The following is a 22,905-nucleotide window of genomic DNA, read 5'->3' on the forward strand; positions in this document are numbered from 1 at the left end:
TAAGTTCTTGTGACCTGCTAAATGACTCGTTTTATTCCAAGGCCTGAGCTGGAGCTAGCCGCTCCTCCGAGCTTTGTCAGTATCCAAGATGGAGATCACCGGTGCTGGGGGGGAGGGGTGGCCTTCCCTCCTCTTCTCCCAGAGAAGGAGTGAGGAAGTGGGGCTTCTACTCACGCGGAGTCTTGGATCCCGGGTCGTCTCTGGTCTGCAAAGTGCAGGATGAAGTTGTCCGCTCCTTGTGGGTTCTTGCTGGTGTTGAGTAGAATCCGCTCGTCTGCTGCGTCTGGCTCCTTCGTCCCGGACTGTCTCAGGTATGCCTCCGCGGCGGTGGTCGCCGCTGCGACCCTGCCGCCGCAGCGGCAGCTGCTCAGATGTGTCTGCTTGGCTTCCCCTCTCTTGACTAACTCTCTGTCCTGTGATGGCACACTTGGTGTGATTCTCTGGCTTGGGACTGTTCACTGGAACTCTGAAACTGTTTTCTATGCAAGAGCTTGTTCAGATTCCAGCTTCTCCTCTGCCATCTTCCCGGAACTCGAAGTTTTCGTTTTAAGTCTTTAGCCAACTTATTTATAGGGCAGTTGTTTCTTTGAGGACTTGTTGTTGGGGGATTTACTTTTTTTGAGTTCCAAGTATATTTTAGATATGATACCCTTGTTCGTTATATGGCTAGTGAAGATCTCCCAATTCCTGGGCTTTCTATTGATCTTGCTAGCTATGTCCTTTGCCATGCAGAAGCTCTTCAATTTCATGCAATCCCATTTGTCCAACCTTTCTTCGATTTGTTGTGTTTCTGGGTCTCTATTAAGAAAATTTTGGCCTGTGCCAAGGAGACCTAGGGTTTCTCCTACTCCTTTCTGTAATGTTTTCAGGGTGTCTGCTTTGACTCCGAGGTCTTTGATCCATTTTGAGGTGATTCTGGTGCAGGGTGATATAGAAGGATCTAGTGTTAATTTTCTATAGGTGATTAATCAATTTTGCCAGCACCATTTACTGAAGAGGCTGTCTTTCTTCCATTCTATTTATTTTTAGCTTACTTATCCAAGATTAGGTGGCTATAGATCTGTGGGTTCATTTCTGGGTTTTTGATTCTATTCCATCGGTCCTCAGGTCTGTCCTTGTGACAGTACCAAGCTGTTTTGATTACTATGGCTTTGTAGTAGAGTTTGAAATTTGGTACTGATATTCCTCCAGCACTATTCTTTCTGTTAAGGATTGTTTTTTCTATCGGGGTCTTTTATTGCTCCATATGAATTTTTGGATTGCTTCTTCTATCTCATTGAAGAATGAGGTTGGAATATTGATAGGTATTGCATTGAATCAGAAAGAATGACATTGCCCATTTGTTAGGAAATGGAAAGACTTGGAAAAAATTATATTAAATGAAGTAAGCCAGGCCCAAAGAAACATAGGCCCCATGGTTTCCCTTGTTTGCAACAACTAGTATATGTCTAGGACAAGCAGAAAAGGCCAAAAGCTATGTACATATGACCATATAAGATGATGTTAAGCGAAATGAACCCCAAGATAGGGACAAGTGGTTTTTTTCTTTCTTGCTATTGTTTCTTCGTATTTATAATATACCATGTGATTTTTTTGTTGCTTTGTATGTTCCTCCCCCATGGTATAATCCATTTTCAACATATTTGATGTCTGTGCCCTGCATCTTGTATATACACTTCTCTAATTTGGGGAGGGGAAGGGAAAAAAGAAAATGCTTAAATAAGGGTACAAGTTGACCCATTTTAACAATGAGATGCACAAAACATTATGTTGAAAAATGAACTTTACAATTTAGGCATAGTGTAGTTGTGGAGGTGGGAGGTAAGGGATGGTAGGGGAAAAACAGAGGAGGAGGTAACAATGCTTGATAGGAAATTACTCATTACCTTGTTCTGTACTTCTGTTCTTGTACTGTAACCCTTCTGTACAATATTTTTACAATAAAAAAGTATATGCAAAAAAGAAATACTATATCGCTAACCTGTATAACAAAAAGGATAATCTTAACATTTAGTCTTTATTCAAAAAGAAAACCAACAATAACAAAACTCTTGCTCTAAAAGTCAGTCTTCACAAACTTGCAGGAGGAACTCAGGGCTTAATGTTCTATAACTTTCTAAAACAGCTTTTGTTGTTAAAATACCGTGTTTCCAGCTAACTGTACCCAAAAGCAGTGAATGAACTTCAGCTCAGCCAAATGCTAACAATCTGAGATGACAGCAGATCCTCCCATCTGAGAAATTTTTACTGCACACAGTGGTCTGGATCCTTTATGGCTCTTGATTTTGCTTGCCATTCCCTTGCCACTGAGCAGAATGGGCTTTCTGTTGTGGTTATTGTTCCTGTGGGCAGCTTAGGATGACTCCCACTAGGCCACTTTTGTGAATTCAGGTAGACAGTGGTGTTCCCCCTCATACCATCTGTTCTTCACTTCAAAAATGAAAACCTTTGTGGAGTGGAGCTTCCCTCTTCCCTTTCAGTTATTCAGTTTTCTGGTTGGGGAGTGCCGTTCCTGTGAGTACACACATTTCTGCACAGAAGGCAGGTTACAATGAAAGCTTTTGGATAGGCAGCAGTGAAAGAAAGACGTGCCTTTCAGTTTGATTTTGTGAGGGTGTTTTATCCGCAGGGCTAGAAACCAGCACTTCATGGTACTGCAGTTTCTGAGTTCTGGATATCAGCTGTTTTGATAGAAACTCATTATCCCTGGGTTGGGGGTCAAGAATGACACATTTGGACAGCTCTGGGCAGTGATATTGAATGTTACAGGGTATGTTGGCCACATAGTGGGGGATATCTAATCTCATTCCTGCCTTAAATATAAAGAACATTAATTAAGATTGTGGGGAGGGATTCACCAAACCCTTAGGGAAGGAACTGTTTAATGGTTTTTATTTTCTTGCTACTGCTGTGGATTCTGAAAGCAGGATTCGTATAATTAATTGGTTCCTTGTGGAGTAGCTCTTCTGCTTCTTCTGTAGTCACTGTTGTTAGGATGAAGTTAATATTTAAAAAATTAAGACTCTTCACATTTTAAATGCTCAGTAATTATATGGTCAATTAACTGTATGAAGTAGATTCTGGGATAAACAACAGTGGTGTTTACTTGATAAAATATTATTCAGTCATAAAAAGGACTGACATTCTGACATATGCTACAGTAACAGATGAGCCTTCACAACACTATACAAAGTAAAATAAGCTAGACAGAAATATAACAGGTATCATAGTAACCAAGGTAGGCAAGTTCATAGAGACAGAAGGTAAGAGAGAGTCCATCACAGCTAAAGGGAGGGGAGGTGGGGAGTTAGTGGGGTTTTTGTTTATTGGTTTGTTTTGTGTGGTGTGGTGTGTGTGTGTGTGTGTGTGTGTGTGTGTATGCGTGCACGCGCAGGCGTGCATGTGTGCCAGTCCTGGGGCTTGAACTCAGGGTTTGGGTGCTGTTTCTGAGTTTTCTTGCTCAAGGCTAGCAGTGGGTTAGTGTTTAATGGGTATGAGCTCCCAACTGAGGTAATGAGTAAGTTCTGGAAACGGATAATGGCAATGGTTACACAAAACTATGAATCTACTCAGTGCCACTGGATTGAATTCTTTAAAGTGGTTAGAATAGTAAACTTCATGTCTTGTTTGGGGGGGCAGTTAAGGGGAGAGGAAAGGTAGGTGATACAGTAATAATATTCAATGTACGTACATCAAAATGGAAGTAGGAAATGTGCAAGGATGGGTGAGGTTGGGATTGATTGAGGCGTGGGGAGCATGATGGAAGGATGACATTGATCAAGATGCATTACACACACAAATTGACAGTTGAATGAAATCACTTTATACAAGTATTTGAAGATACCTAAGAATTTAAATAAAAACCAAGCAGTAAACTTTTTGCATGCAGGGGGCACATAGGACTTATACAAGTGCAAAAACAAAAAATAAACTTTTATCCTTTAGATTTATATTTCTTGAGCTTATAAATCTGTCTGTGGTGAGATTTCTATGGCTCTACCCTAATTGGCAATGGTGTAAAACCATTGCTAAATGGCTTTAAACAGGTTCATAGCAGGAGGACAACAATCTCACACGGTAGTCAAATTTCCACCCAACTTTTTGTTAAGAGAAATGATGGGGCATGGAGTTTATTGATTGCTCCAGAACGGATCATTTTAGCCCCTGGATCAAGCCAGGAGGTCAGATTATTATTTACTTCTTTTATTTTTTTTAACCTAATTACTTTTGTGAACTACATTAACATCATATCTCATATGAAAAATATAGTAAGTTATTTTCTACTGTATCTGCTCAGAGATCCTGTCAATTAAATGAAGATGATAAAAAATATACACTTCTCTAATTTGTTGAGCGGAAGGGAAAAAAGAAAATGCTTAAATAAGGATACAGGTTGACCCATTGTAACAATCAGATATACAAAACACTGTTGAAAACAAACTTTACAACTTCAGTGGGGGGCAGGAGTAGTTGTGGAGGTGGGAGGGAAGAGATGGTAGGGGGAAAACAAAGGAGGAGGCAACAATGATCAATAGGAAATGTACTCATCTTGCTCATGTAACTGTAACCCTTCTGTACAGCATTTTTACATTAAAAAACTACAAAAAAGAATTGATCTACATTATTGAATAGCCTAGCATTTCTGAAAGCTTCAGAGCAGGCTTATAGTCAGGAAAGCTGCAAAAGAGCTATTACTGACATGGTGATTTCAGTGTTACTGTAGGGGCAGAATTCCTTCTTGGAGGACTTCAGACTTCCCTATCAGAGCCTCAGTTGTTTGAATGAAGCCCACTTACATTATGAAGGGTGATTTACTTGACTGAAAGTCTTCTGATAGCACATCTTAGAAAAACACCTTCCCAGAAACATCTGGACTGGTATTTAACCAAACATTGGGGGCACTATAGCCTAGTGAAGCTGACACATAAAATAAACTGTCACAGATAGGGATATATCTCATAGAATTTTATTAATGTTGGGTATAATTCTTGTTTTATATTTACTTCAGTGCAAGTAGGGAAAGATTCCAGTTCCCTCCACCTCCTCATCTAGATTTGAGTCTCATGTTGTCATTATTTCATCAGCTGGTAGGGCTTTCCTCCAAACCAAGATTATAATGCCATAGAGTCTTCTTTGTGGATATGGTGAATGTGTGAATGCTACAGCTTGCCAAATACCCCAATGGAAGTCAGTGTAATGGAGAGTTCTGCCAGCCCTTTGTTAAACAACCATTTTTGTGGAGGGATGTGATGAGGTGAATGATTTCACCATTTATTCTCACTTCTAATTAGACAGAGCCCAGGTGTGTTAGTAAAATGTTAGCTCAGTGTCTGCTCAGTCTCTGCTACACAAATGGTTCCACCTTGATCTGATTCCATGGGATTTCATGCATTTGATATTGTTCAATGGATTGTTTTTGCAGCTCTATTCTCTAAAGTCTTCAGACATCTGGAGACCTGCTGGTTTGGGTTAGAAAGTATTCCAATTGTTTATCAACTCTGATCTTTGTTTTCCCCTTGCTTTGGAAGCCTGGCTACTCTAGATGCAAACTTCATTGTTCAGAGTGGACCTGCATAACCACACTGTCTTTCTTAAAGGTAAGAATCTCAGCTATTGTAAATAACTTCCAAATTTCCAGTAGGGAGCTCTGTCTTAGGCTGTAGGAGATCCATGTAGACTTTTAAATTCCTTGAGACTCTGTATTTTGCTCATCTCCTTGGCAGTTTGCCAAGGCAGTTTTCTATTCTACTGTACCCCCTGCTGTACACCATGGTCCTGGAGTTTGGAAGCCTGGTTTGAACTTGTTACATTAGTGGTGAACCCGAAGAGGAAGTCTCCAAGTCCAGAGAATGGTTAGTGGATCAAAGACTTCTCTGCTTACCAAAGAAGACATCTTATTTTTATCACTTTAAAGAGATCCCATCCAGAGTATGCTTCCCAATGCCTGGCTTCATGGTTTATGGGCTGAGAGGTGATGCTCAAAAGTATTTTAACTAAGTAAAATATATTCTTTACTGCACTTAGTTCATATGGACTATTTACCGAGCATCTGTAATTATTGAACATTTACATACTAAATTTTGAAAATATTTACTGATCTGAAACAGGAAGAGAGTGTTGCTTTGACAAAAAAAGAGGAAATAATGTAGATGTGGGCACATGTAAGGTTCTGTGTTTCAGTGATGATGGCTTTTTATTTCGTTTTCCCTTTTCACTTTAGGGGTGGTGTTTAGTACAGAGGCTGATCAGGTTAGATTGTTAGGTCATTTGTGTTTTCTAAGTTGAAGAAATCAAAAGCAGAGGTCTGGTTTGCTGAAGTCAGGCTGCAAATGTCAAGCAATGTCAAGGAATGTCTGCCGCCTCAGGGACTGAACCATCTGCTGTATAACCTTTTCCCAGGCTGTTCCCATAATGTACTTCCAGCCCAGAGGCCTCTGCCGTGCAAAAAGACCTCCCACCTTGCATGTGAACGGTGGCAAGGATGGAGCAAGTACCCAGAGGAAATGGTTTGAGAATGTGAGCCAATTGAGCCAGGGCCATATTTACATTCTTTTTTTTTTTCTTGTCAAAAGAGCAGATTGAATTATTAGTGCTGGTATTTGTTAATGATAATTATATGTTTTAAGTACAAAGCAGAATTCTGTAAAATATCTACTAGTCTGCCTTACTCTTTGCCTTTGTAAATAGATGACATTGTACTACCCTAATTAGGCGCCCCAAAACAAGTAGGAATCTGTATATTATCATCACTCTTCTCCTCGGGGGATACTGGGAGGTGTATGAGCTATGGAAGAATCTGCCATTAATAATTCCAAAGAATGTGAAGCTCATGGGGATGGCAGTCTAGCCTTGAAATATACAGAGAGCAGGGTCATTTTCCAAGGCAAGAAAAATTAATTCCTTGCAAGTCATAGTATTAACCACAGTGTTGGGAATGTAACCATCATCCCATTGATAGTGATAACCATGATGATGAACGGTACCTAACGATTATTAACCATCACCATCACCAACATCACTACCGCTATCCTTTCTTAGCTTATAATTTCTGCCAAGTATCAGACTAAGATTTATGTACAGGGCTGGGAAGGTAGCTCAGTGGTAGAACACTCGCCTTGTATGCCTGAGGCCCTGGGTTCCATTCCTCAGCACCACATAAGCAAAAAGAAAAAAGCCGGAAGTGGCACTGGCTCAAGTGGTAGAGCGCTAGCCTTGAGCTGAAGAGCTGAGGGACAGCGCCCAGGCCCAGAGTTCAGGCCCCACGACTGGACCCCCCCAAAAATATAAAAAAATAAAAAAGATTTGTGTACATTCTGGGAAGAAGATTCTAATAATATCTACTTTTTACAGTTGAGGAAATTGACAGTTAAAGAGATTAGGTAAGTTCCCAAAGTTAGACCACCAGGCCAAAATATAGTAGGACTAACCAGGCACTGGTGGCTCACCATTATAATCCTAGCTACTCAGGATGTTAAGATCCCAGTTGGAAGCTGGCCTGGGCAGATAAATCCAAGAAACTCTTATCTCCAGTTAACCAGCAAAGGTGAGAAATAGAGATGTTATTCAAGTGGGGGGGAAAAAAACCAGTCTTGAGTGAAAAAGCTAACGAAGAACATAAGGCCCTAAGTTCAAGCCCTAGTACCAGAAAAACAAAACAAAACTAGTGACAGAACTAGGTAACAACCCAGCAAACAGCACAGAACAGGGTCCAGCCCACATGCAAATATGTAAGTCTGGAACTTGCTGATTTCCACACTGGCCAAAACTTACCATTGACATTTTATCTCTGCAAGAGCCAAAAATTTGCCAAACAAAAACCAAAAACATGAGAAGTTCTTTGCTTATTTTGACCAGTAGAAAACTGACAGTGTTGTGGCTCCCTGAATTCTTGGCACATATCACCTGGACCACAGGATCACCTAGTTCATTCTTATTTTCTGTATGTGCAGGCCCTGGGGTTTGAACTCAAAGCCTGGCACTGTCCTTGGTACTTTTTATCAAGACTAGTGCTCTACTACTTGAACTCCACTTTTTGGCTTTTTTGCTGGTTAGAGATAAGAGCCACACAGCCTGCACAGGTTGGTTTTGAACTTCTATCTTCAAATCTTAGCCTTTGGAGCTACAAGGATTATAAGCATAAGCCATTTGTACCTGGCACTGACTGGTTCATTCTTACATGTCCCCTTGATTCTCACTTGATGCTTCTGACCTTGGTTTTCTCATGCCATGAATATGTCTACACACCTCATCATGGACTTAAGATCTATGGAATATTTAAGATCTATAGAACAAAATACTCGCAGAGAAGCCCAATCAGTCATGGTATTTCTGGCCTTGTATCACAGACTAAAAGAAATGAAATCCTTCATTTCTACCACATCCCTTTCAAAGAGCTACCTTGGTATAAAAGGTTTGCATCTGTCTCTACAGATGTGATCATTAACTGGCCTTAGCTTTTCCCAAGTCAGTGTGCTGACTTCAGTGCCCTCATTGGCCAGGTGTGTGGGATGAGAATTTGGAAGCTCTGTGCAGAGACTGGTAAAGCTGCTGGCAAACAGACAAGTGACCTGGTTTCACATGTGTGTATTTGTGTTCAAAGCACTATTGATAATAAAGCCTCATTTGTTCAAGGCTATCTACCAGTTACCTATTGCATAATAAACCACTCCCCTCCATTTGTGATTTAAAACAACTGTTTCATTTGTTGGTGATTCTGTGGGTCGGCAAGTTTGGTTGGGTTCAACTGTGTGGTCCTGCAGCTAATCTCACATGGAGTTCCTTATTACTCTTCCCTTAGCTGGTACCTAGGAGCTGGCTGGGAAGATAAATTTCTATCCCATGGCTTCATCCTCCAGGAGGCTAGCTTAGGTTCCTTTCCATGACAAAACCAGCAAGTGAACAAGAGCAGAAAGTGCCATCTTAAAGCTGAACTCAAATCACCCAACCCATTCGACCTCATTTGTTGGTCAGATTCACAGGGCTAGCCCAGATGTAAGCGAGGAAAGCTGGAGTTGGACTCTACCTCTTAATGGGACTAGTTACAAAGAATTGACAGCTATTTTAAATTCATCACAGACTCTTAATTTTCATATTTCAAAGGCAATTTGAAATTATTTCTGAAGTATTTGATTTTATCTTTAAATAATCCTGGAGTGAGGGTGGTCTTAGCCAGTGAGAAGATAACCCTGGAACCAAGGTCTTCAGGAACACACCCAAGAATATAATGAAAACAGCAGAAGCCAGTAGCAAACATCACTCTTATTGTAAGCCAACTACTGTTTCAATCCATACTCAGTCATACAAAATCTTATGCATAGCTAGTATTTTTATCCCTACTCTATAATTGGGTAATTCCAAAAAGTGTGATTTGAGCCCAAACTACATGTGTTTGAGTACATTGCTAAAGCTCCAAAATATACTTAAGGAAAGAGTTAACCATATGCCTGATCAAAACATACCTATAGTTTAGGGTAAAAAAGTAGCTAGGCCTTACGGCTAGCATGTCAGGTATAGAAGACTGTGGGGAAGCAAGTCTGTGGGGGAACCAAGTAACTTCTCTTGGTCATAAAGTAAGGCAGAACTAGGATTCTCCCAAAAGAGGCCAGGCCCCAAAGTCTGAATATTAACCCAAAGTACCTCTGAAATTATTAGAAATTTATTTTTTCTGACTTCTTGCTCAACTCTCTTAAGGATGATGGTAGTTTGTAGAGACAATAGGATTGGGTCTTTGGGTCAATAGGATTAGGCCTTTCTGTGCACATCATATGTCAGTTTGGTCATATTGTACAAGACCCTGTCTGGAGTTACATTCATCCATGAAACAGAAAGTGAATCTTGGGCCTGACAGTGTCTCCTAGCAAATGCATTCTCTAAAAGAATGAGAATATTTAATGGGGCTCATAGCTTTTAAGGGAGCCTCTTGTTTTTGGCTACTGTTAATCAAAAAGACTTGGCCCCACCTTAGGACCAATGGAATAGAATTGAAAACCCAGAAATGGACCCACAGACCTATATCCACCTAATCTTGGATAAGGGAGCTAAAAAAATAGAATGGAAGAAAGACAGCCTATTCAGTAAATGGTGCTGGCAAAATTGGTTAATCACCTGTAGAAAACTAACACTAGATCTTTATATATCACCTGCACCAGAATCAACTCCAAATGGATCAAAGACCTTGGAGTCAAAGCAGATACCCTGAAAACATTACAGAAAGAAATAGGAGAAATGTTAGGTCTCCTTGGCACAGGCCGGAATTTTCTTAATAGAGACCCAGAAACACAATAAATCAAAGAAAGGTTGGACAAATGGGATTGCATGAAGCTGCAGAGCTTCTGTATGGCAAAGGACATAGCTAGCAAGATCAGTAGAAAGCCCATGGATTGGGAGAAGATCTTCACTAGCCATATAATGAACAAGGGTATCATATCTAAAATATGCCTGGACAAAGGAGAAGGCTACAATGCTTGATAAGAAATGTACTCATTATCTTGCCCATGTAGTTGTAACCCCTCTGTACAGTATTTTCACAATAAAAAAATAAAATATACCTGGAACTCAAAAAAGTAAATCCCCCAACAACAAATCCTCAAAGAAACAACTGCCTGATAAATAAGTTGGCTAAAGACTTAAAAAGAAAACTTCTCTGAAGAGGAAATAAGAATGGCCAATAGACACATGAAGAAATGCTCAACTCTCTAGCCATAAAAGAAATGCAAATCAAAACAACATTGAGGTTCCACCTCACCCCAGTTAGAATGGCTATAATCAAGAACTCTAATAACAACAGATGCTGGAGGGGATGTGGACAGAAGGGAACCCTACTGCTTGTTGGTGGGAATGTAAAGTTGTTCAACCACTTTGGAAAGCAGTGTGGAGGTTCCTCAAAAAACTCCACATAGAGCTCCTCTATGACCCAGCAATCCCACTTTTGGGCATTTACCCAAATGATCACAAACAAGACCATACTAAGGCTACCAGCACAACTATTTTTATTGCAACATTATTTACCATAGCTAAGATATGGAACCAACACAGATGCCCCTCAGTAGATGAATGGATCAAGAAAATGTGGTATATATACACACAATGGAATTCTATGCCTCCATCAGAAAGAATGACATTGCCCTATTTGTTAGGAAATGGAAAGACTTGGAGAAAAATATATTAAGTGAAGTAAGCCAGGCCCAAAGAAACATAGGTCCCATGGTTTCCCTTGTTTGCAATAACTAGTATATGTCTGGGACAAGCAGAAAAGCTCAGATAAGTGAAACAAACCCCAAGATAGGGACACAAGTGTTTTTTCTTTCTTTCTATTGTTTCTAACATATTTATAATGTACCAGGTGATTTTTTTTGTTTCTTTGTATGTTCCTCCCCATGGTATGGTATAACCCCTATTTTCACTGTATTTGATATTGGTAAAATTTGGGGAGGGGAAGGGAAAAAACAAAATGTTTAATTAGGGATACAGTTTGACCCATTCTAACAATGAGATGTACAAGACGCTATGTTGAAAAACCAACTTTACAATTTAGGCAGGGGTGGGAGGGGTGTAGGGGTGTAATTGAGGAGGTGGGCGGGACGGGATGGTAGGGGAAAAACAAGGGAGGAGGCAACAATGCTTGATAAGAAATGTACTCATTACCTTGCTCATGTAACTGTAACCCCTCTGTACAGTATTTTCACAATAAAGAACTTATTTTTTTTAAAAAAGAAAGACTTGGCCCCAAGGGAAAGAATGTTGTGTTTACTTAGCCTTTTGTTTTAGGGCTATCCCACAGAAACAGTGACTAGAAAGCTGTTTTTATAAAGTATTTGTGGAACTAAATTTAGCCTGATCTCCAGGTAGTATAGGTGGATTATCTGAGACAAATCTCACTGACTTTTCTGAGGTCATTCTTGTAGCTATGGATGAAGTGGGCAAAATACCCATACCTTAGCGATGAACCCTTGGTTTCCTCCTCAGTCTGAGGATGAAAAACATTTAGCTTCTAGGAGTAGACCTGTGTCTCTGAATGGCCATTTCTCACTCCATAGTTAGCACTAGAGTAGAGCAGAGACCTTCAGTCTCAGGCTCAAGTGAAGTTATCAACCCACCTCAAATTCCACTGAGGTCTCTAGATTACTCAACTGATGGTATTATCCTCCTGTGTTGACTCAAGTTAGCATCCATGACAGTTGCTGGGGAGTGTTGCTACAACTTCTGCATACATGAAAACCTGTGTTACCCCCAGACCTTTTCTAGTTAGAAGAGACAAGAGAAGCTGGGGCCAAGACTAGGGAGCCCTATTCTACAGAGCACCCTGTCCCTTCTATCATCCTCATCCTACCTCACAGGAACTGTTCTGCAGGACAGATTTCTTGATTGCCAAGCACAAAATCCTGGAGACATTTTCCTCCTACTAGTGGGAACTCCTGTTACTCTCATAATCCATTCTTTCAGATAATCTTGAAGAGTGTACAATCATCTACTGCATTAAGTGCTTCTTCCTTCTTTATTTTTTCAAACCAAGTGGAACAGTATATTCCCTGGTGTAGAAAAGCAGGCTTCTAGAGCAGAGATTAGGCCGTTCTCTTTGCAAACAGTTCTTTACGGTCAGCTGTTGGAGCTGAACAACTCAGCTTGCCGCTAGGACAGACAGGCAGGAAGCTGCCTCTGTTTCAGAGCCTTTGTGGCTGTGCTTTCCCTGCCATGAACTTAATTGCTTCCTGTGATGTATCTGGCAAGCAGATCAGTACTCTTAGCTTACCTGGGTTGATGAGCCTTGTTTCCCAAAGCCTGAGCTTCACGTTTCAGCAGGAGCATGGTTGATTCAAGAGTTGTGGTTGGTTTTGCTCATGTTAGCTCCTCTGGAGGAGAGGTTCCTGTTTAGTAAGATGAATGACATCATCATGCATTGGACATGGAGCTGTGGAGACAGATGTGAGTGTGCCCAGATGTATTTGTTACATGGAGGGATGCAGGTGAGACACAGCTGGGCCTTCCCAGACAGTGGGAGAGTAGGCAGGATTTAGCGGGCTTAAAAAATCGTGGTTCACTGTGGTATCCTCGCATGCATGAAAAAAAATCCTCCATGCATGAAAACCTAATCATAAACCTAACCTAATCCCCATTGAGAATGGTTCCAGTATGACATTTTGTTGACTTCTCTGGGTTTAACTTCTCTCCAGATTATTGTATTAATTGCCCCCTTTCTTGTTGGTTTTATTACCAACGCAGAAAAACAGTACTTAAGAGTTTGTGGAGATCCCTCCTTTTCTTATTCTTACAGGGAAGATGATTGCGCAATAATAAACAGAAGGGAGTTAAAACAAAAACTAGTGCTTTTCTCAAGGCTGGCTCTTGGCAGGAAAGACAAGGAGAGGACTTTAAGTGGTTAGAATGCACATTTGCACATTTGTACATCATCCACCCATTAGATTCTGATTCACAGTCACAGCCATTGTCCTGACTTACCCATCATCCTCGGTGACTCTTTCTATAAAATTTGCTATCAACAATCCAACTAAAGCACAGCATTCCAAGTTTAACCTTGTCCTTGACAGGAAGTCTTTCTAAAATAGGAATGTAACCTTCCTCTGTATCTAAACATGACAAGCCTATGCACATTTTGCCTGTTTTCACCACAACTGCAACTCCATATTTAACCTATGAACACTGAATTCTGTCTAATTATTAACTCTTCTCCCTCCTCGACCCATTTGCTAAATGTGCTTTGCTAAGATAAAGAAGATACAGTTACTGGCTACTCTGGGATTGCAGATCTGTGTGATTACCTAGCGTGGTGCCACCAGATGAAAAAGAGTGAGTGATGATCAGGCAACCTATAGCTGACATGCTGACCCTAGGGCCTAGCTTTTTACCCTAAGCTATAGGTATGTCTTGATCAGGCATGTGGTTAACTCTTTCCTTAAGTGTATTTTGGAGCTTTAGCAATGTTCTCAAACAGATGTAGTTTGGCTCAAATCACACATTTTGGTATTATCCAACACAACCCTATTATTAGGTAATAATGTAGCACTTACTTGCCAGCTATTAAGTCTATGTATTAGTTTTTATATTTTAAGAACTTTTGTCCACAAGTAAGCAGTAGTTTAATGCCTCTCTCCCAGAGGATACTTTGTAATTCTAAGAAATAATTTCTAATAAATTAGAATAATGCTATAGAGGAAGTAATGGGGAACACGGTGCCTCAGGAAGTGAAAATCCCTAATGCATTCATTGACCTGCTCTTGAGGTAGGTTCTGACTTGGAAAGGGATGTAGTTCCCACTTGTAAAATTATAAAATTAGACTACTGCTGGATGTTGGTGACTCAGCCAGTAATCCTGGTTACTAAGCAGGCTAAGAGGATCATGGTTCAAAGCCAGCCCAGGGAGAAAAATCCATGAGACTGTATGGCCAGTTAATGAGCAAAAAGCTGATTGAAGTAAATATGGCTCAAGAGGTCAAGCACCAGTCATGAACAAACAAATAGAGCACTTAGGCCCTGTGTTCAAGTTTAGTATCAGTACACACACACGCGTGCACACACACATACATACGCACACACACACCACTACCATCAACATCATCACCACTACTACCACTGCCACCACCACCAAAACAAAGCAAAAAAACCACCAACAGCATCAGAACTGGACTACCAGATTGGAGTCTTTCATTTTCCCATCAACATGTTTGTTTTCCCTGTTTTAATAAGATATAATTTTAGTTTTACAAAGGATTCATAAAATGACCAAGACACTGACCAAGTAGAGAACCAGTGTGTGTTCCTATAGAGTTTCTGTCCACTGAAGCTACAGATGTCTTCTCTGTCATTTCTCAACTATCTCCAGTCCATCTGTTATTGCCAGGGGCATAAGGGATAGTTCTGTGATAGCTTTCTTTGAACTGTGAGCTGAAATGCAGACTTTAAGTATAAGGTTTTAAGATGTTAGGGAAGAAAGTGACATTGATTTATTTGTGCTGTTCTTGGCTGGCCAGAGAAACCTGTCCTGTCAGGTAAGGAACAACTGCTCTTATCCTAACTAATGACTTCAAGAGAATATTACTCATCCCTTCATTACCGGTCCCCATGAGTCATTCAGGCCTCATATCCTGGTTTCCACTGGAGAAGAACCTTCAATGGAATGGACAATGGAAGTTCAGGGCCAAAATTCCTGTTTACTAATATGAAATATACAAATGGGTCTCACACATGGAGCCATGGCTCTACAGGTCCAGATCTTTAGTAGCCGATGTCTACTTGAGAAATTATTTTGGCCAGTTGTCAGAAGTGGCTATCTTAATGGCTAGTTTTAAATGATCACATGAATTACCAAACTTTCCAGATGGCCTGAAGTTGGTCTCTGTCCTGTTAACCTCTTGTAATGCTGCATGTTGACCTCCCAGAGAGCCTTCATACTTGGCATATACCAGTGTAGCTGAGTTCTTCCAAGAAGCAGCTGCCATCATTCCTGTTCTATAAATACCACCTGTCTTCTGTCATGTCACTGCTCTGTGCTATTCATAAATCTTGTATATGATTTGGATGACAAATATGATAGTGAAGTGTCCTGGATCAAGTTTGGATGTTACAGAGATCAATATTGATTGACATGTGTATTCAGATATTTTTAAAACACATTTGGAAGTTCTTACTATTTTTATTCATTACAAATTAGACAAATGTAACTTTGAGTAGGAGCTTTTCTTGAGACTTGGTTGGGCTTTCATGGGTGTACAGGAAAGCTTGACATGTAATAAGAGAATATCCAAGGCAGAATGCAAGGTAAGAATTGTGGGTTAGTAGAAAATCCTACCTCTTCTGCAGATTCTTAACTAATCCTTCCTGGGTTTAAATAAAATCAACAGTTGCTATTATAACAGTGACTCTGCCACCCTTTTCTATCTTCAGGCACTTGAAATATATCATTAAACATCAAAATTAATCCAAGGTTCTTTAGACTGTCGATTGAATTCCTTAGGACAGGGACCTCTCTCCTTCATCTTCAGTTCCTAGGACTAAGAAAAAGAAATGCTTTATAAAGACATGTGTATGAGACAATTAGTAGCTGTGAAAATAAAATAGATGATGATCTATAACCCGAGTGATTTGATGGGCTGTCATACAGGATCAGAGTTCGATGAAAACCTGGTCACCAGCAGGAGTAGCTGCCCTGGGATTCTTGAAGAGTGCTAGTTCAGAAGGCAATAATGTGCCTCCGGGTGGGTTGACGTTTACAGCTGTCCATGATTCCTGTGTCAAAATAGGAAGGCTCAGCCCAAGCAAATGCTAAGGAAACAAAACCAACTCTTTTATTACTCCCTACAACATTTATAGCCAGACCCAATTCAATGCCCTTATCCTTGAGGCATTCTGACAGTCATTTTAATGATTTATTTTCTTTTTGACCACCAAAAAACAAATAAAATATTTTATTACCTTTTGGGTAGACTTGATGTCTTTCTCTTCATTTCATCACTTTCTGGGTCTATAAAATTCCCCTTACCTTTCAGTTTTTATAACTCCTGGGTACAAATTCTGCTTGTCTTATTCCTTATGTAAGGTCTTTTTGTTTAAAGTTTGATTTTTTTAGAAATCATTTCTAGTTCTCCATCCCTGGCCTATTTTTTGTTTTTGTTGTTTTGTGTGTGTGGAGGTGAGGGTGGTGGAGAATATGAAATGAGAGAATCAGGAAAGGCCATGTGTTTGTAATAACACATGGATGGAAGGAAGAGGTTTTGAATAAGAAAAAAATAATTTTCAATGCTAGTCTCCACTGTTTAGAGATATAAGAAATTTATTTTCTTATTTTTGGCATTGAAAAAGCAGTTGTATTAGTTTAAGAGGAAAACAGTACTTCTGAAATTTGCTCTGTGGCTTCTTTCCCAGGATCTACAATAAAAACCAATGATCTGTGGGAGTGCTCAGGGCAATGTGATTGCCTGCTTCCATTCTGGACTGTATGTCTTCAACCCAAGCTCCCTGCTTTATGGTTCCCAAGCTCATTGTTTCTACTCTTTGCCCCTTTGGCTTATTTCTGCCTCATTTTCCAGATGTCTCCTTATATTAAGGTGTCAACAGCAGGATCCTCCCTCAGACCAGTCATCATGAGCCACAAAAACTATTTGAACACATGTACAAATTTGTAAGGGCAAAATTATTTCCCATAGGTGCTTTCAAAGCTGAGTCGATGCAGCATGTGACTATGTTAAGCTAAGCGATACAATCTGTTTATGTAGGACTCCTGATCAGATATGAATTAATGCTCTAAAGATGATCATTATGACAACCTGAGTCATCCAGACAGCTAAGTGGACATGATATCTGAATCTTTCTGAACTGGTACATTTCCCTCCCCCAGGAGAATGTCATCTAAACCATTGAGGATCTTCAACAAGAAGGTTGAGAAAGATTAGATTCTCCTTCCTTCTTCTGGGCTGAGGTGAGACTTGTGGTTCCATGCTCCTGGTCCTCAGAACTTAAGCATCTAATTGGAATTGATACCATTAGTCCAACAGCTCTCAAGCTTTTGAACTGCACAGCAATTTTCTGCATCCACAGCTTAAAGATGGATGATCATGGGCTTCTCAGGCTCCGTAACTGCATGAGCCACTTTTAATAGATTTCATTATATGTATGTAAAAAAAGTCACTTTCTGTTTATGTCACTCTGTCTCTCTTTCTCTCTGTCTGTCTCTGGCAGTACTGGGATTTGAACTCAGGGCCTCACACTTGCTAGGCAGGTGCTCGAGGCTGAGTCATATCTCTAGTTCCTTTATTCACTGGTTATATTTGAGATAAAGTCTTGCTTTCTGCTCAAGCTCTTGCCTAATTTCAATCTGCCTATTTACATCTCCCACATAGCTAGGATAGCAGGTGAGGGTGACAGGTGTCTGCCCTTGTGTTCCAGCTATTGGTCAAGAACCCTTTTTTCCCCAAAGCTCTTATTGAACCACAATCATCCAGATTGTGTATGTGTGTGTGTTTGTGTCTCTGTGTGTGTGTGTGTGTTATTGCTCCTGTTTCACTAAAAAACTGTGACTAATATACATGTGAAGAAGAATTTTGCTTGATCCAGATGTAGTCTAAAGAGAAGGCCTATTTGTGTATTAGTTGCTCGAAGAGACAACAACACTAGTATTGCATATTTTTTATTTTGTTTTAAAAGATATCATTGGTGGGTGTCCATGGCTCATACCTATAATCCTAGCTACTCAGGAGACTGAGATCTGAGGATCATGTTTCAAAGCCAGCCCAGACAAGAAAGTCTATGAAACCCTTATCTTCGATTAACTACCAAAAGCCAGAAATGGCACTGTGACTCAAATTGTGGAGCACTAGCTTTGAGCAGAACAGCTCAAGGACAGCACCCATCCCCTGAATTCAAGCTCCAAGACTGACATCTTAAAAAAAGAGAGAGAGAAAAAAAAGCAAAGGAAATAAAGAACATTGTGTTTTGAAATTTCTTGCAAAATTCACTAATTCCTATCAAGCAAGTTGTTGTTATTCCGTGGCTATTATGTGGATTGTTTGAACCCCAATGCTTTATATTCAGTATTGACTTCAGCTTTGTGCTTTAGTATATCAGATATTACATTTACATCTTGCTTAAATTTTATGGTAACAATGCTGTACAGCAGTATTACAGTTACATGAGTAAGGCAATGAGTACATTTCTTGTTGCTTATTGTTACCCCTTCCCTTGTTTAACATTTAGAAACATAGTAGTTGCTTTTCTAGGTCTGGTCCTATCATTAGACTGATAAGAAGCTTTATCTTCATTCGAGTGCTTAATAATGTTAAAGAGTAAGTAACAGAGGTTACTTACAGAGGTCCCTAAACATTTAGTATTGAGGATTGTCTGTTAAAAATATTATCAGCAGCTCATAATTGAACACCATTTCCCCAACAATAAAAAATGTTATGTATTGTCTTGCTAAAATCTACATCATGTATGTCAATCCACTTATTTAATCTACTGGAACATGTCTCAATGGAAAGGTGATTTGTCAGGCAGTATTTTACCTTACATTTATCCATTCTAGACCTAACTAATCTTTTACTTCTATTAATCTTCACCTTTAGCTATTAATTTAGAGATACATTCATTTGTGAATCTTCAATGTCTAACATAATATTCAGTAATAATATATAATTTCTAGCCAGGCATCAATAGCTCATGCCTATAATCCTAGCTACTCAGGAGGCTGAGATCTGAGAACTTCAGTTTGGAGCCAGCTACAGCAGACCAGTACTCCAGATTCTTATCACTAAATAAACAGTTAAAAGCTAGGAGTTGAGGTGTGGCTTATGTGGTCAAGTGTCAGCCATGATCAAAAAAACCAAGTGAAAGCAAGAGTTCCTGAGTACTACTATGTATGTGTGCGTGTGATACAGACACAGACAGAGATGATTCCTGCTTTCAAAGAGTTTTGTGTCAAGAGAAGGGGAAAGATTTCATTATAACACTCTTTTGATAATATATACAAATAAGTATTTGTGTTGCTTGTTTAATAAAGATGCACTATAGTAAACATAATGCTAATAAATACATGTTTAAGAGAACAGAGAACAGTGTGGTGAGCTCAAGGAGAATTGAAGTAATGTTTAACTTGGACCTGACAAAATAAGGAATCTATCATTTGTTTCAGAAAGATGCTAGGGCATTCAAAAGAAGTGAAGTTTCTATTGGTCAGTTAAGTGGAGCCTGGATTCTGACCCAGACCTCTTAGCTATCATGACCTCTTGATTTCCAGACCTGTTGCTAGCACTTACTCATGTTTTCTATTAACTTTATTGCTTCTCTTTCAATCCTTTGACTCACAAACTTACAAACTATGTCTTATTTTTCACTTTGGTGAGGTATTCAGGCTAGTCGGGGCTCCCTAGCAGTTTATAGGACCTCCCTGGAGCCTACCTACATTCTAGCCTGACTCCCATCCTAGGGATTCTATGGTGTGATGATCATAATAAAAGATCTTGCAGGCAGCCATTCAAACATCTTTACTTTGAAATGTGTCATCTACTTTCATAGTTAGTTGAGTTGTCTGTGAAAATGTGAAGTGGACCAATTCAGCTACGTTTGCATTTGGTAGAACATGAGAAATGGTATTTCTGTGATGATGTGTACCTGGGGATTGGTGGGTTGCAGGTGGAATTGACAACATTGGTAGAGGAAGGCCCCAAAGCTCCTGAGCTGAGGAAATTTCATCAGTGTTACACACAGAATAAAACTGGAACACTCCTATGCCAATTTTTTTTTTTTGAAAATGCATTTGGAATTATATTTGGTGGGGAAATGCTTTTAATCTCTATTTCTAGGCAATAGGTAGCAAGTTGGCTCTGTTAACTCAGAGCTGACTAGAATTCTGCTGTTAGTGTCCTGGTAGTAAAGAGAGATGCTTATTATATTTGGTTTCTGTAGCTCTTCTTCCATCTGGCCATTTTCTCCTGTCTCTTATTCCTCATTCACTTTGTTTTTTTCAAGTCAGGAATGTTGCTTTTTTTTTTTTGTAAAGAAAGTGGGTGTAAATTACCACAGGCAATGAAACAAGTCATGCATTCCTTTTTTGGCTTCCAGGGCAGACGTTTTGGGAGTCCGCAGCAGGATGCTTTGCATGGGGATATGCAAAGGAATGGAAAGAGATGGCTAATGCTCTGTGAGCAAATCTCATGCCTGCCGGGCACTTCATTATCCATTGCCTGCAATGAGCAACTTCAGCAGGCGGCTGTGTGGAAGGCTTTTCACAGGGGCTGGTGGTGGCTTAGCTAAATCAGCCACCCGATAACAAGAAAGCTCCAACTGTGTTGTTCTTGTACACAACCTGGCACTGTCTGTCTGCTGGCTTCCAGACATTAATTTCTACAACTGAAAGCAAAAAGCCCTAGAAGGGACCTAATACTTCTTGAGCATTTATTATATGCAGGAATTGCATATGTGCTTACTAATTCTTTTTAATTCTTACTATGTCTTATAATTTGCCTCTGACCACAGCTTTCCTGAAATTTAAATATATTTTCCAGGTAGTAATGGAGAAACTAAGATTCTAAGAAGTTAAGCCTTGGGCTCAGGTTAAATAGTATCAAGCACTTCCTAAGTGAAGATCAGATCCTAAGTTTACAATCAGAGTAGGTATCACAGATTCCAATTAAATCCAAAACTCTCTGAGCCTTAAGCATAACTCTCTGTGCTCCATTAGGTTAGAGATTTAATACTAACACCCAGGTTGAAAAGCCATTAAGCTTCCTCAGTACCTTTAATGGAATCATATGGATAGTAGTTCATTGTTCTTACATTCAATAATGCCAGAGTTTTAATATGTATTTTTGATCTCTTAAAAATCTAAGATACCTTAAAGGACAACATCTTGTCCCCACAATGATTTACAGTCAGTACAAAATTAACTGAAAGTCAATTTTCTGTCACTTTTCTCCTCCTTCCTATGCTAGGAGATGGAATGGTGCTACTGAAGGCTAGCCTTTGAGCCTCCAGGAAACACCAAAAGCAACTTTGCCAGGCAGCTTCTGTTCACAGAACAGTGGATGAAGCGAAAGAACTTGCTTCTATAGCAATTCCAGATGGGCAGCAAACTCACCTTGCCTTTGAAATTTCATTTTCTTCACATTAAACTCAAGGAACTTCTTCAAATGCCTTTTTTTCCTGATACGAATATTAGTCACAAGACAGCCTGATCTTTCTTATGAGCTCCTAGAAACCTACTAATAGTGAATATAGTCTTTTCTTTCTCAACCACAATGTGTCTGTCTACTTACTCTAGCCAAAACAGGCCTTATTAATAAATCCATCAAAGGCCAGTCTGCACAAAATGTACTTTCTACCTTCCCCAATAGAATGAAAGGCAGCCTTTTAGAAGTTGGTGGGGGTAGAAATTCCTTCTTTTTAATTACCTCAAGAATAAAAATATACATCTATCAGTTCCAATCTTGTCTGCTTACTACTGTGATCGGGAGATTATTTATTGATTCTTCCTGAGCTAAATAATAGCGTCCCATGTTTTAGTTCCTGCTGGATACAGTGATGTCAGAATCATTGATGGGTGGCAAGCAGGGCACAGGAGTGCATGCTGGGAGGCTTGCTCTCCTGCCCACAGTCGTGCTAAAGTGTTGGTCATTGATGAAGAACGGAAAAGGGAAGTCTGTACATCAGGTTTACCAGGTGAGGTGATCCAAGAGTCTCAGGTTGTCCTAGCATAATTATAGATCTTTGATGGAAATTAGAAAGTTCTGCATTATGCAGATGGCTTTTAGAAGCAACACAAGATATTTTACTTCTTAAACCAAGTCCATTCATCTCAATAACTCTTAGCAGCTAGCTGGCAGTGCTGATAACTATTGTAAAATCCAGATATTACACATCGGTGAATTACTCATGAAGCAGAGAGAGCTGTGTGATTTATTAAGGAGATTTTATATTCCTAACAGGGGCGATTAAAAAGACAGGCTCTAGTGCTCAGATCAGCACATGTGTCGCTAATGTAATTTTCCCACAGATTTCTAACTAAGATATATTTGTGTTAGCAGTGTAGGTGAATATGTGGAAGGTCATTTTAATTTGTTATTTTTAAACCAGGCATTCTGGATAGCCAGGAATTAGTGAATTCACAGAGAACTGCTAATTCATATGTTAGAGTCTCCTTGTAAACAAACCATTTTCCTCTCAGCATTTTCCATCCTTCAGTGGAGACATGTGTTGGCTTGTATGCCATTTGTCTAAATTAATGGTAAGAACCACCATTATTAGTTTAGAACTCTTTTAGTTACTGCATAATTCACAAAATAGAGAAAGCTAGGCATCAGTGCCTCATGCCTATAATCCTAGCTACTCAGGAGGTTGAGGTCTGAGAACATCAGTTCCAAGCCATCCTGGGCAGGACACTCTATGAGATTCTTTTCTACAATT

The 22,905-nt window shown here is 39.8% G+C and overlaps 1 long non-coding RNA gene across 1 annotated transcript in view; it reads left to right on the forward strand.

The window, feature by feature from the left end:
* LOC122110807 overlaps positions 1 to 22,905 on the forward strand; it is a 158,356-nt gene that overhangs the window by 121,832 nt on the left and 13,619 nt on the right. Inside the window, exon 2 of the long non-coding RNA XR_006147915.1 lies at positions 5,529 to 5,597. This is a non-coding gene — a long non-coding RNA (uncharacterized LOC122110807). The remainder of the gene's footprint in view (positions 1 to 5,528; positions 5,598 to 22,905) is intronic.

The sequence above is a fragment of the Dipodomys spectabilis genome, unplaced genomic scaffold, assembly GCF_019054845.1.
Source record: "Dipodomys spectabilis isolate Male_0828 unplaced genomic scaffold, ASM1905484v1 ptg000081l, whole genome shotgun sequence".
Taxonomy (NCBI): Eukaryota; Metazoa; Chordata; class Mammalia; order Rodentia; family Heteromyidae; genus Dipodomys; species Dipodomys spectabilis.